The sequence below is a fragment of the Vicia villosa genome, linkage group LG6 (assembly GCF_029867415.1).
Source record: "Vicia villosa cultivar HV-30 ecotype Madison, WI linkage group LG6, Vvil1.0, whole genome shotgun sequence".
Classification (NCBI taxonomy): domain Eukaryota; kingdom Viridiplantae; phylum Streptophyta; class Magnoliopsida; order Fabales; family Fabaceae; genus Vicia; species Vicia villosa.
The window spans coordinates 15,059,822-15,076,195 of NC_081185.1; the positions used below are offsets into that span (position 1 = coordinate 15,059,822).

The 16,374-nt window shown below is 31.2% G+C and overlaps 2 long non-coding RNA genes across 2 annotated transcripts; both read right to left on the minus strand.

Moving 5' to 3' along the window:
* Positions 1-210: 210 nt before the first annotated feature.
* On the minus strand, positions 211-867 carry LOC131611269 (uncharacterized). Its single transcript, XR_009286825.1, has 3 exons — positions 725-867; positions 535-638; positions 211-345 (listed from the first exon to the last, which is right to left on the minus strand). It is a non-coding gene; the product is annotated as an uncharacterized LOC131611269 (long non-coding RNA).
* Positions 868-5,703: 4,836 nt separating this feature from the next.
* LOC131611271 (uncharacterized) lies at positions 5,704-9,083 on the minus strand. The gene is made up of 4 exons (XR_009286826.1): positions 8,705-9,083; positions 7,364-8,614; positions 6,099-6,265; positions 5,704-5,836 (listed from the first exon to the last, which is right to left on the minus strand). It is a non-coding gene; the product is annotated as an uncharacterized LOC131611271 (long non-coding RNA).
* Between the last annotated feature and the right edge of the window lie 7,291 nt (positions 9,084-16,374).

Here is a 16,374-nt window from a genome sequence, read left to right on the forward strand (position 1 = left end):
CTACAGAACCTGCGGAAAAAATTGAACACTGAATACCTTCATATCAATTGGAAATTGAACACCGAAATCTTCATAGAAAATAAGATAAATAGTTAAGATAAAAAATGGTAAATATTGTAATTATAAAAGTAATTTTGATTGAATAGGTTAGAAAAACTTCTAAAAGTGACTAATTCACAACAAAAGCTTTAACAACATATCTCTTTCAATCACACATACCGGCGAAGGTTCTGGTAAAAGTTATACCAAGCTAATAATATACCGGCGATGAAGCAAACCATCCTCCCTCGAATTCGTAAGAATCTCAAAATGTTTCTCAACCTCAAACCATCCAACATCGCCATCCTATCTCAACAACAATTTTTGCAAGCATATCAAAACCAAAAACTAATATTTTAATTTATATTTAACAGATTACTAAAAAAATCATGTCCATCTATATAATGACCTGGGTGATGATGCCGATACCGCCCGTAGTGTCATCAATATATTGAAAACAAAAAATTAGCATAACTCATACAAATCAATACATACCCAGTGCTTGTTTTTACTTGAGCCAACTCCATCTTTCTCGGGAGAAAGATGATTTGTAAAAGACACATCCTCAGTGCAAACCCTAAGCCATGGAAGCATTGGATCTGGAAAAAAATGAGAACATCAAAACCCTCTTCATCACCACTTAGTAACAACAAAAAACTCCAGATCTAAAGAAGAAGATGCTCACCTTATTCTCAGATAAGTCATGTTCGTAGTTTCGGAACCAAACGAAAATCATAAAAACATTGTTAGAGATGCTGAATAAATAAACCAATGAACCAAAGCTTTGTTGTGATTCGTACCTTCCACTTTTGGCTTATCGTATAAATCTAAAATTTCACGAAGGAAACACAATATGAAACATAGTGAACATCTTCCCAGGGTTTATTTCCACACTGAGGCACCGCACATGAAGCCACCAGAAACCGTACTATCGACGAAGCTTCCCCCTCCACGTGAGCCAAAACCACCAAACCTGAAACAACAAACACAAAATCAAAATCAAAATCGAATCTATTTGAAACTCAATAATAACAATGAAGAAGGAGAGAGAGAAGGAAGAATAAGAGGATGAAGGAAGAAGAATAGGAAGAAGGAGTGGGAGAAGGAAGAAGTCTCAGAAAGAGAGAAAAAGAAAATGAACGTGAGAGAGAGAGAGAGAGAGAAAAAGTAAATGAACGAGAGAAAATAGAGTGACATAATAGAGTGACATAATAGAGTGACACACGACTCCTTGTCAACAAACATACTACTAAAGTTCACATCACTTGTAATCAAGGATCATGCTGACAAAGAAAATTATGTTGTCAATTCCAAAAACTTTTTCTTTCATTTGGTTCTTTGTTTAGCAATTTTTCAAAAAGTATTTGTCATTTTCATTTTACTCGCATAATAGTTTTAGAAGGATTTGTAGAAATTAAAAATAAAGTGAAAAAAGAAAAACCTTAATAGCATGTTACTCGCATTCCAATTACGTTATCAGTTGATATCAACTTTCATCTTCTTATTGAGCTTGGATAGTTTTCAAACATCAAATGATCAAGAAGCTTGCCAAGCTGTGAATGAAAAATTAACAATAGAAATTCAATCTCATAAGTTTTCAAATCATTAAGAAAATAGATTTATCATATAGAGAATATCAATTAAATTTTTAACAATACTATTAAACTAACTATATTGGAAAATGTTAGTTTTTGACCCCATGCAATGATGGTATAAAGTTTGGTGTCTTTATAACTCCTTCAGCATTATAGTTTCTGCATAGTTTGTTAAGGAATGTCTTCAAAACCTTTGCCCTCATCACCAACTAAATGCATTTAGTCCCACCAAACTATCTATCCATAAAATTAAAGAGTTTATTAACTTCAACTACCTACCTATTATTAATATAAAACATACACAATAATTTATCTAATTAGAGTAACTTTTATATGATTTTTTTCAAATAAAATTAGCATAACATAACTATGTTCAAATCATGCTAAAAAATGTAATTTTTAAAGCTTCACGTGCACCTCCCAACTTGCCCTTAATCTTTCTTTCAACTAATTAAATCCTAAAAGCATTTTAAAATTTTAGTTTCTTGAAAGTTCTAATTTTTCAATCAAAATTGTAACACCCCAATTCTACCCCGCAATAATAAGCGTAAATCAGAGTGCATTTAAAAGAATCTTCAACAAACAATGGAATGTCACATTTCAACTTAAACCAACAAACATACTTATATTGCATTTAATGAAGATACATAGCATTCGGAACAAAATTTCATTCACCACTTACAACTTTAACTTGTAAACATCTTTCAATTCAACTTAAAATAAATGTCAACATAGAATTCAACAATTAAACAATAACGACTAATCCCCCCGAGTGCTACGTATCAGAGCAATGGACACCAACTTGACTTGCCATAAAGCAACATAAAGACTTCACATAAATAACCTCGAACATTTGCCATATAGGCCAACTTAAACATTTTCCATATAGGCCAACTCAAACATTTGCCACAAGGGCCGTCTCAAACAATGCAATGGATGCGACTCAAATGATGCACATCCACAAACACAACTTAAACCACTTAATCAACTTAAACGACATAATCAACTTGAACGACATAATCAACTTAAACAACATAAGCAACACAAACAACTTAAGCAACACGTCATGTATCGTCTCAAACAAACCAATTCCATGCCAAGGTTCTATGGCAATAACCTTATCATTACTATCATAGTAATTCATCACGTCTCAATCACGTCTCTAAGGGTTATCATCACTATACAACAATACCTCACTTCGCAACAACATTCACCACATAAAGCAATTCAATTCAAGGAAAGGATTCATAAATATTTCCAAGGATATTCAAAGCATATACAATGGAAAGACATCAAGTAGAGCTTTATGGAAGTTCAAACGACATTTAAAAACAAGTTACGGTTCAAAAGATACATCATGTCAAAGTTTGAACAAGTTTTGCACAGCAAGGTCCGCTTAGCGACCTTCAAGCACGCTTATGGAAATACAATTTCAATAACCCCACTTCAAGCGGCTAAAAACAGTAGCGAAATGCAAACCAGGCTCCGCTTAGCGGACTGACTCCGCTTAGCGAGCCATCTTTATTTCTAAAAAATAAACAGCATATAATCATACTCATAGTATTCACCAATTCAACATTTTATTACACATGTAGTAAACAATTGCCAATACATTGGTGCACATCTTCATCAATTCATTACGGTATACAATATGGATAATTTATAATGTATCATATCAACACATGTTATTCACATTTCATCAAGCTATAACACATATTCACATACATACATGTTATTAAAACAACCACGTCATAATTAAGTCATCAAGTAATCATTCTCCGCAAGAACATTCAAATAGCACATATTTATTCATACACATCATGAATAGTACACCACATAACATGCCATCACAATGTTATTCACAAATTATCAAGTTATAACGCACATATACATAATTACATGTTAACCACATCATAATTAATTCATCATGTGCTAACCATTTCACTTCTATCATATAGATAATTACATTAGCTTCCCAACGCTTCGAACGGCGCATAAAACGGAGTTACATATCAAAAGATACGTCATTTCAAAGTTTAAAATTTTTTTTTTATAACAGGGTCTGCTTAGCGGGCTCCGCTCAGCGGAGGCGCGATTATGCAGAAAAATAACAAAGTGAACAGACCTGCGTAAACCCACTTCTACCATCCAAAACCATTCTCAAACAGCAATTTGAAGCATATAACAATACCACCTAACATCATCCATCACTAATAATCATTCAAAACATATTTTCAACCACAAATCCTTGGAATCTAGCATAAATCCTAACATTACAAAACTATGAAATTGAAAGATTAAAGGTTAAACACTAATCACAACATCATCCACTCATCTAAACCTCTAATAATACATCAAATTTGCAGCAACCATTTATCAATTCCAACATTCATCAACATTGCAATTCTTCACACATTCATGGATTTTAATTATGAAACCTAATCTCTACCATACCCATCATCATGCCAACCCTTAGAGAGTAAGAACCCCACCCTTACCTTAACAAAACTTCATCTTCACCAATGGAGTCCTTCCTCTTCATGCCATAGCTTTCCTCTTTCTTCCCTTCTTTCTCTTCTTTCTCTTCTTTTTCTTCTTTCTCCAAAATGAGAGTTATAATGAGAGTTATGTCTCTCAAACTCTAACTCTCTTACTATCCTTCTTTTCTTAATTGTGCTTAACCCACAATCCAATCTCATTGTGTTATATTTCTTCCACTTAGGCCCAATTTATAATATTCCTCTAATTACTCAATTAAGCCAAATAACACACATAAATAAATAATCACATAACATAACGAATATTATTCCCAATAATATTCCACAACTACAATCAACCCATAATGCAAATAATATCAACTCGCAATTGTATTTTCTCCGACTAATCTGACCACAACTTAACTGCTCAAACCGACACATTAATCCATTACGCTTTTAGAATAATACTGATAAACCTCGACTTCAACTAATTCCAACGAATAAATCCCTGATCAATTTAATTAAATAATTAATTAAATTCAGGGCATTACAAAAGTAATCATCGACTCCATCAGAAAAAAAACTTAAACAAAAATAATCTCTATAATGTTAAAATTGCTTCAATTCTCTCAACTTATTGTCATACTCTAATTTTGACCCCCCCCCCCCCCCCCCCCCCCATGAGATGCCACATTGTTGACGTCAAATTCAAAAATGTTTCTTGATCGGTTTGGAAGCCGTGATCAAGACTTCATTCGTTCACTCATTCTTTGCAAAATAATTCATGTTCATGGAGGTTTTCCATTTTTTAAAGCGCCATTGCCATTTGGTTCGATTTAAAAGATTTGCTTGGAAGTTGTTTCAAGTTGTTGGATGAACTTATCTTGGTGAAGAATTGATTCATATGGATTATTTGATCATTCATAGAAATTTCATCAAAAATTGCAAGAAATATCTTTTAGTCCATTTATTGAAAGACTATTTCAAGTATGGTTTAAAACCATGAATTCAAGAATTCAAAGTTCAATATCATTTCAAGTTCATTGGTGCAAAAACATTCTTCACATTACTTCAAGGAATTTCCATTCAAGAATTACCATGGATCATTCAAAGTTTGCAAAATTCAAAATTCATTCAAAGAATATCCAAAATTCATGTTTCATACACAATTTCATGCAAGATTCTAAAGGAAGATCCAAAAGTGGATTTCTTTTACATGGAACAAGTTCTAAATTCCAAATGAATTACAAAAAGGACTTCATCCAAAATTCAAGATACAACATTCAAATTCTACACAATTTTTCAAGAATGCATGAACCAAAATTACATTGATACAAAGTTCAAGTTCATACAATTCTAAGGTGGAATGAATTGGAATTACAACAAAAGAAAATACAAAGTTTTCTTGAATCCATTCTTCAATCTTCAAGCTTCCATTCTTCAAGATCAAGTTTCTTCATATTCTTCTAAAGAATCCTCATGTCACATGAAAAAGAAACAAAAGGGGTGGAATTAGCAAAGTCCAACAAAAATAATTCAAGAGGGCCCAAAAGCCCAAATCAAGTCAAAAAAGTCAAAGAGAAATATTTTATGTCATAACTACCACACTTAGAAGTTACCAATTTTATGACATAAAATCAAGCTTACATCGTGGCACTACAAGAGTTATGAAGAATCTTTTCAAATGGGATTCCTCCGTGTGCACAATTTATGATACTTGGTCACCTAGCCAATTTAACAACTAAGGAAGCTTAGTAATGATGAATTTTGCAATGATAAAAACTTGGACACCAAGTAAGCTTAAAGACTAAGCTAAAGCCTCTTAGGGGCCAAAATGACCAAAGTTATCCCTCTTTTTTTTTCCTCTATAAATAGAGGAGAGGTAAACCAAATATGACATGAAAAAAAGGGAGAGACACACACAAAAATCTCTCACACTTCAAAGTTTCATACAAGAGAGAAAGAGTGAGGAAGTAGCTCTTCATACCTTGGTGGAAAGTTCCAACAACTTGAAGATCTTCATCTTCAAGCCTCCAACAACTTGGAGCATCCAAGAGCTTGAAGTCCATCTTCAAGTCTCCCTAATATCCAAAGGTTATCCCGCAAGTCCAAGAAGAGAGGTTGCATCACCTTCAATCAACAAACTTGCAGCAACTGTAACGTAACAACAATTCGGAATCAATCACAACAACATCAATGGTTCACCACGGTTCTGAATCGTTCAAACAAAAGCAAGACAGATATTAAATCAATTTGTATTACATAACTTTTATCAATCTAATAACAAGGAGTTGGATAATCATGCGATGGACTATCAAGTTGAGAATAATTTAGAACATCAATCAGAACAAACATAGCAAAAACGAAAAGTCATCACCTAGCTTAGTCTGAAAAATCACAATCCATTAGTGTAACAAACAAGCAATAGTCCAGTTGGATACACAATGGTTTGTGAAGAGAAAATAATTTCATACGTCAAAGTTGGTGATTATTGACGCAAATCAATTATGGAGTTGAAGGTGTCCACATTTGGCTTGATTCCCTTTCTCTATTATTGCAATAAGCAACATAATAGAAGACTATACTAAAACATTTTTGCATAGTGCATTTTGATTGCACTATAAAAGACAACATCAACTTTCAATCGCGATATATAGAATTCTAGATAAACATTCATCGCATCATGGAACCTTTGCCTTTCCTGTACGCGTCGATCAATGTAGAGTAAGTTAGTGTATTATGATACTTGTTTAGTGCCTTCTTCTCTTCAAATAGTATTCTAACTTCAACATTCATGCCATGACTTTCGCATGCGGTCAAAAAAACATTGTATGTTACAACATCTGTTTTGAGAAAGCTATTAATAAGTACGAGTTGATGGACATATGTGGAATCAAAATATACATTGTAACATACAATGCTCTGGTTTTTCGGTGCGGAAGGCATGACATGTAAGGTGAAGTTGGAAGAATAATTGAAGTGAATAAGGCGTGAAACATATATCCAAAGACAATAACTTACCATACAACCGATGAATATTTATCTAGAATTCAAGATGTAGCGATTGGAAGTCGATGTTGTCTTTTATAATTCAATCGTATATGCTTTATGAAAAATTGGTTTAGTAAAGTATTCTATTACGTTGCTTATTACAATGATAGAGGAATGAATTAAACAAGTCAAATGTAGTCACTTACAACTCCATTATTCAAAATTCAATTAAAATATCATCAATAGATGAGATATCATTACCTGAAGTGTAGAGACAACCAAGCGCTTTATCCACATCATTCTTGTAAGGCTATTTGTTAGGGGTTGCAGTTGGCACTCCAAAATGTTTTTTCGCTGTGAATCGTGTTAGTCTTCTACTAGAGAATTGGGTGGTCAGCTTCAATTGCCCGCCGTCCAAGAAACAAGCCAATGTAGAAAATCCACTGCTCTGCCTCCCCGAAGCCCGTTACTAGCTACTACAAGCAGCAACAACATTTCCATATAGTTCATATAGAGCATCCTTTCTATGTTGTTGATGTATGTAATAGTGACCATTATTTTTATTTTGGTGATTGTAATTATAATTTTTAATAGATCTGTCAGAGGTTGTAGAGAAATAAAAACAAAGAAAAACTTGTAGGGGTAATCGATTTGGATAAAGGGTATATGAATACAACAAAAATAACAAATCTTTCATCTTCATTATACAAAAATTAATCACTTTAATTTGTGTGAAATGGGTATTTATATTTAATAGAAAGGAGGTGATAGAATGTGTTGGATTTAATAATTGGATTGAAAGCTTCAAACAGTTTCCTTTCATAGTTTTTCGTTCCTTTTATGTTCTTTATAATATGACTAGTGCCTATACCCGTGCGAGGCACGGGATAAAATTTTGTTTACTAAAATAAATTAATTTATAACTACTTACACTTTCTAATCAAGTTATGGTTACATATAATATGTCTTTATTATTATATCGTAGTACACTGAAAAATATCTTTGTTACTTAAAGTTCACACAACCCAAATTAAATTAAAAAAATCTAAACGTTAAAAATTAGAACTATGAAGGGCAATTTTCTAGTAAATTACACCAAGAGGAGAAGAAAACAAAACTGGCTTGAACTTTCATTAGACTTGACAAAAAACATAGTCCAAAGACCTGAAAGTTTGACATCTTTCTCCAATATATTTTACCTTGATCTCACATATTCCAATAATTTTTTTGGACCTGCACCACATTCCCATTAATGCAAACAATTTTAATCACTTGTATGAGTAATGACTTAAAATATGTAAAAAAAAACCAAACAAATAACAAAACAAAGGTTCTACGAATAAGATGAAAGGATTAGAAGTAATGATTTTGCGGGATAGAGGGCTGAGAAAGATAATGAATCTTCAATTATTCTGTGATGTTGTCATTCAAAACGTTGAATCGATGTCTTTTATCATAATAAAAGTGTAGATTATGTCCACAACGATGTCGTGAGTTGATCTATTACGTACACTGAAAAAAATAAAAACATATCTGTCAATAATGGTATAATAAACAGATGAATGAATAATAGATCATTGAGTTAAATCATGTTGAACTAACCAGTTCGAGCCAATGCTGCAGTGTAGAGCAAGTTTTGGTGCTTTCTAGTCTTTGGACAAACCTTTTCCAACTTTTGCAGCTCTAGTTCTAGCTCCATACCAACACAAAATTGCAGATTCATGTTTATCAATGTCAAAGAAACATATCGAGCTGTACTTGACATAACCAAATTCTAAAAGCTTCCACCTATTAACAAAATAAAAAAAAATCAACATTTGTTTATTCAAATAAAAAAGAAAAACTATAAGAGCTAAGACATGATATTATTAATAAAAAAATCCTCCAAAATAAACAACTCAGATCATGCTTATTTATCATGAAATAATAATCTTAGTACAAATTATTAAACTGGAACCCAGGAGAGAGGAAAAGTGCAAAGTATATTTTCAATCATCCAATTGAAGACCATATAAGGTGAACATAAATACATAATAATAAATGTAAAAAAACGACACAGAAAGGCTATAATAAATGGCTCTTGCGTTAAAGAGAAACAAACATCACTTTGAATAAACAATATTATTTCTATAAAAAAATATGTTTATTATATTTTGTATACATAGAAAAGAAAAAGGTATTCTAAAACATATATATATATATATATATATATATATATATATATATATATATATATATATATATATATATATATATATATATATATATATATATATATATATATATATATATATGCACTCATATTATGTTAGCAAATTAAATATTAAGGTTTGAACCTAAACCTTGTATCAAGTTCCTTTGAATGTCTTAAGTCAACCAAATCCACAATCAAACTTTAAAATTAAATATATTTAAAATAGAGTAGAAGTAGTGGTTATGTGCATTTGAATACCACCAATCTCATCATTTCAAAGAAATTGAGCCTCTAAAACCAGAAATTAACCGGTCTTACAATTCTGCAAATATCATTTTAAGTAATAATGAAATATAAGCTATTACAAAAATTAGAAGCAATATATTGCACAGATCTTAGAAGCAATATCAGTTGATTTTTTCCTTTTTGTTTAATTACTGTTAAAGTATAATGCACTGCAGAATTAGAAGCAAACTTTACTTCCAAAAGTCATAGAGCTTGTCATGATATTTTAGAATTAATTGTAAAATGCTTAACATGATCACGTTACTTTCAATATCTACAGATGGATTTATTGTTTTCAAAAGCAATTTCTCACCCTATAAATCTAGAAACACTAACAATTAAAACAAAACCGTATAATATAATAGAACAATTGACATTAAGGGAAATGCAACTTAACCTATTTTTTTGAAAGAAAATTCTTTCACCCTATTAGCTAACTCAATTTCAGTTGCAGCAGCTCCATGCACAATACGGCTATCCCTGCACGGCTGCACATGGCCTGATAAATAGTTGCATAAAATAAAACAAATCACTATTACTATTTCTAAAAATGAAATTCCTTCAAAAGTGTAATCCAAAAAGATGCAATAAAAGCTTGCATGTTTGCAGAGGCTAGATTTTTAAAAACTATTTTCCAGGGGGTTATGGCACAATACAATTGATTTGGTAAAGCAATAAAAGCATGCAACATCAACAATTACCTTATTAGTGTTCATTCCATCATCAAGTGCTCTTTCAATATCATCAAATATACTATAAGTACTTTTTCTTAAGACAACAATAGACACAAAATTGCCACCTTCTTCATTTTTAACAACGATAACCTTAATCATTATACCAAACATATTAGAGGGAAAACCACATGCAACAGGAAAATGGGAAATTGCTAACAAATTAAAGGGGGCACACATGCAATGGACCAAGAATGTAACAAAAACCACACAATCATTTTAACACACCCTTTCACCACCAATTTCCTCAACTAAAATAGAATCAAGATATCCAAGATCATTTGGATTTAGTTAATTATGCTTTAACTTTTGCAGGGAAACAAAATAAATTAGAGAGAAGGTACAGTAAAAGAAGATTCTCTAAGAAGTGAGAGATTAAAAATCACACCATAGCAACAACGCCGTTTGTACGAAGGAATCAACGTAGTTTAAACTTCAACTTTGAACTGATTTGCAGAACCATAAGCCTGCAAGCAAAAATTTAAATTAACTACCTGGAAAATTGAATAATCGACACTGATGATGAGATGAATCGGAAATGGGAGAAGAGAAATTCAAATTAAGGGTTTGCATTGAGAAACCCATTTGGAAGTGAACAGACGATTTAGTTATTTGTGTTCAAGAGTGGAATTCTAAGGGTTTCTATTGAGAAACCAATTTGATAAGTGAACCAGCTTGTTTGTTCGGTCTTCCCCGAATGATTAGCTTTTGTATCGAGAAACAAAAACGAATGTGAAGCAACAATGTTTTGTTTGTTTTCAAGGCTGAGTGAATCAATCAATTATTAAAATATTAATGAATCAAAGATAAATAAATAAATAAATAAATGTAAAATAAATGATAAAAAAATAATAGCTAGAAATTAATGAAATAATTAATTGAATATTAAAAAATAATTAAAGATAATTATAGTAATATTTCTATTAATAGCAAATGTAAAAATAGTAAGCATTCTAATTGATTGACAAATGGCAAAGTTGCCAAAAAACTCCTTTTGCTTTATTATATTTAATGATTTTTTCTATAAAAGCTTTCAAATTATGAAAAAAAGTTTATTCAGATACGCAATTAATGTTTTGAATTGAATCGATTTGGAAACATTATAAAGTTAACTAGGAAGAAATCTTTTGCGTTTCACGTATTCATTAGAATAAGGTAAAATATTAATATTAATATTTCCATAAAATTATATATGTCTATAAATTTATATAGTTATATTTTTATATATTTCTATATCGATATAAATTTATTTATGTCTATTAATTTATATATGTTAATTATAATATTTATTAACTAACTTCATCACTTTATTAATTAATTTTTTATTATATATTAACCAACTTTATTTCACTATTAGAACTTATTGTTCGTATATTGTTTATAAACACTGTTAATTGGTAGTGTTCATCGTCATTGTTCATGAATAGTGTTTATCATTTAATATTATTTTATTAAAAAAATACTGTTAATCGTATAAATAAGGTGAACAGTATATAAGGTGTAAATATTGAGTGTAAGAAATAGTATAAGCATAGCATTGTTGTACAATTATATACTAAAACTACATACATATTCCAATCACAAACTAAAGCCACATAAATGTTCCATATTCACCTTATTATAATAAGACACATATTTTGACCACACACAAAATAAAAAGGAAACTCATGGAGGTAAACAAAGAAAATGCATGTAAATAAAAAGAAATCGGTGAAGAGGTGGAACCTGGTGATGGTCTATGGTAATTTCGACGAGGGAGTAGCATCTTTTCTACGATCCAAGTGCTGCGATTGGTGGTGGCGAAGGGAGCTTCAGCGGCGGCGTCTAGTGGCGTGTTTCCGCCGTTACATAACAGGTCCGGTATTGTGGAAACCCACGCCTTTCACCTTATATTCACATACTTCAATAATATGTATGCCTTTTGAAGATGAAAAAATGGACTTATATCTAAAAGGTTTCTTGATAGAAAAAAATGGTCAGTGAATGTTCTAATTAGTCGTAAGTATTTTGGAAAAATTGAGTAAAAACTGTGTGAAAAAATGTACGTGAACGTTAGAACATGGTTAATAATAAAAAGTGTGTGAATTAGAAAAAGTGGCAAATAGTTACTTCCCTCAAAAGTGTGAAATTGTTGAAATATTTATATCAAGAAATTAGGTTAAATCCAAATGGAAGAAAATCATTTAATCAATCAAAATAATAAAAAGTCCAAAAAAAATATTATTCAATTTAAGGCTTAAGATTATTTTAAATAACTGTTATGTTTTTTTACCTAAAATGCAAATTTCTATCTAAAAATTAAAAGGAAAACAAAATATTTTTATTTTATGATTTTTTGGATATTTTTTGAATAAAAGGTAAAAAAAAAAAAAAGTGAATGGAAGAAAATCATTTAATCAATCAAAATAATAAAAAGTCCAAAAAAATCAAATATTATTCAATTTAAGGCTTAAGATTATTTTAAATAATTATTATGATTTTTCACTAAATGCAAATTTCTACCTAAAAATGAAAAGGAAAACAAAATCTTTTAAATCTTTTTATTTTATGATTTTTTGGATATTTTTTAAATAAAAGGTAAAAAAAATGAATGGAAGAAAATCATTTAATCAATCAAAATAATAAAAAGTCCAGAAAAATTAAATATTATTCAATTGAAGGCTTAAGATTATTTTAAATAACTATTATGATTTTTACCTAAAATGCAAATTTCTACCTCCTTATCCTCAAGTATTTATCAATTGTTATCTCATTCATTCAACATGAAAGGGAACAAAAAACATATAATGGTAAAAGACCAAGACAAAATTGGGGTATGACAGTTGCCCCTAGGGATGACAATGGATACCCATGGGTACGGATACTGCTCTTCCGCTATCCATCCGTTTAATAAAAATGATATTCATATCCGCTCCATACCCGTGTGGATATCTGCCGGGTGGATATTCGTGATATTTTAAATATCTGCGGGTATTTATGGATACCCATGGATACTTTTTTTAATTGAAATTTACTAATTTTTTATATATTGAATAGAAAATTTATCTTTTTAATAATAGAAAAGTATGTGTTATACACTTACTATATTAATTCAAAAGCATCTTATAATGAATATTGATGTAGAATGTGAGAAAATGTTAAAAGAATATTTAAGTATACTAATTGATATTAAAAAGATATTCAAGTATACTAATTTTAAAAGGATATTTAAGTAATTTTAATCACTATTAACGGATATGGATACCCGCGGATATGGATACCATCAAATTTGTATCCGTACCCGTAAGTAAACGGGTAACTAAATATCCATTTATAATACCCGTGGATACCTGTTAAGCTATTCAACCCGTGCCCGTGACGGATTTTATCCGCGGATACCCGTGGGTATGGGTTTTTTTGCCATCCCTAGTTGCCCCTATTTAATTACCCTTCACCTCGGGAGTATGAAGGACGAAATCTTCGTACATTCGTGGTGGAGGATAATTAAATACAGGAAGACCCTGATTTTTTGCTTTAGGAGGAAAAAATGTATCAAGGACCAACTTCTGAGGATATGCGGGTAAGAACCCATCAACAATGGGAGATTGTTAACTCTCTGTTTTTAGGATTCACTTGATTTTTGTAAAACAAATAATAGTATCGATAACATAATGTATGAGAAAAATAGGTACAACAAAGAGTCCCACTGGAATGGTAGAACATGTTATGTTTAATTAATTCAACATCTGAAATAATATGTCACATGGGATGTCATGACATCATGTTTGAACTGAAGAGAAGAGTTTTAGTTAAATCTGTTTCAATTTAACTACTACTACAGAAGAATGCAGAATATTCATGGATATGATGCAAATCAAATAAAGGCATATACGTGTAACGGGTCTGAAGAATCAATAAGAATATTGGGAGAATCAATTAGAAGAATCAAATAAGAATATTCGAAGAATATATAGTTTCTAAATATGGAGACATTTTAGGAAGCTAAAGATTGAAGGCCTTGTTTGTAGCAGAAGTTACTGCTTATTTGTAACAGCAAATATATTGCGATTAGAAGCCCAAGTCCAGTTGGGTATAGGTTATGTTTAGGCTATAAATATAACGATTTGTAACCTAGGTAGATAAGGATTGAAGATGTAGAATCCTAGGGTTTGGAAGGGTAAACCTCCCAGGTTGTGGGAAGGTCACTATGTCTGTCTCAAAGGTTCGAATCCCTGGGGCGCCATCTGTCCTTGTTGGTTTAAACATAATATTTCAAAATTCAAAACCTCTTGCCCGAATCTTATTCAATACGTGGCAATGTACCCTTCGTGAGAATGCATCGAAATACTTTAAGTTTCCGTACTCTTGTATCTCGGAAAACCATTTAAGTCCCGAAGACCACCTATCTCGATTCAGCTTTGATTTTAGGAATCTTCATCATAAATAACATTCTCGGAAATGGCCATCCAAAGCCATTTTCTCTTCGAACCTTAAGTCTTCAAAAAACATATACAATAATCGAAATCTCCAGCTAACACATATACTACATTGCCAAGCCATGCTTCAATTTCATTTGCAGCCAGCCACCAATTCAAACCAACACAGCTCAAACCAACCTACAAAATCAAATCACATCAGTACCATTCAAAAACCAATTCAAAAATTAGTCACCTTGCCATATACATCATTTAGCCATGTTCTAAACTGTCCCATTCAAACAATAAACCTCACCACTAACAGCTACAAATTAACCACAACACAAAATCAGAATCAGCATATTCAGCCACTTCATTCGAAACCTATCCCTACACAATAGGCATTCAGACCTGCACCACACAAAATCAAACCAAAAGAAAGAGGACAGTCCACAATTCAATTTCAGATAATATTTCAAAAAACTATAGCATACTAACTTTCAAATAGTTTCTAACCAACCTTAAATTACCGCAAACAACAGTCCTGCCTTCACAATTCAGTTCAACACCATTCATTACCCCCACCACTTCTTAAACCTGCAGCTCGCAAAATAAAACCAACCCTTTACACAAGCAAACCAGCAGCTTCCGGATCAAACTGTAACCACCAACTGAATCGCAGCCCTGCAACGCGATTAAACCAGGTCAGACCAAACTGAATGAAACCAAAATCCAGATGCACATGAATAAAATCGAGAAGAAAACCGGTTCAGATTGGCAGCTGATTCCCAAAGAGATTTTAGAACAGAAATTTAAGAGAATAAAAAACACAGAACCTATAACAAACTTTCAACCAATAACTAACTCCTACCAAGTGAAGTCTAACCAACTAACAGAATTGCAAACCACTTTGTAATAGAAAATCAGCCTAGCAGAAATTTTACTAGACCTCCTGCGTGTGGATCGTACCAGGGTCACCAGCGCTAGGTCATTCAAAATTTTATTCTTATGATTTATGTAATTGTACTTTTTAATATTTTAATATAAATTACTTGTTTTTTATTTTAATATAAATCACTTATTTTTTATTTATATTATTTTTCGAACTAACAAATTAAAGTCAATAAATATAATGCACAAAATAGTAAAAGATAATAGGTAAAAAATATTGAATAAAAAATTTGAAAAAAAAAGAAAGGAGGTGTTGTCGTCGGGGGATGGCGACAACACCCATTGTTTACTCATGCTCGCCAGGCCCATTGGCAACTACGTTAAGGAGATAGTGTTGTCGCCACCCCCTGGCAACAACGTGTATATTTAGCAAAAAAGTGGCCATTTGCATAAATATTTTAAAAAGATGGTTATTTTTGAAATTTTTTTAAAAAAAATGGTTATTAAAAAAAATCTAAGAAAGTAGTTTATAATATAAGTATGAAAAAAATATTTTAAACATTTAGAAATATATATAACATAATATTTTAAAAAATTTATAATGTATTTTGCATCCTACCTTATGTTAATAGAATGATAAAAACTAAAAGAATAAAGAAATAAAATTAACTCCAATTATTTTTTATATGATTTATACTTGACATTTTTATCTTTTCAAATCTCTAATTTATGGTTAAAAAAATAATTTAAATTGGGGTAAGATATTAATTATTAAAG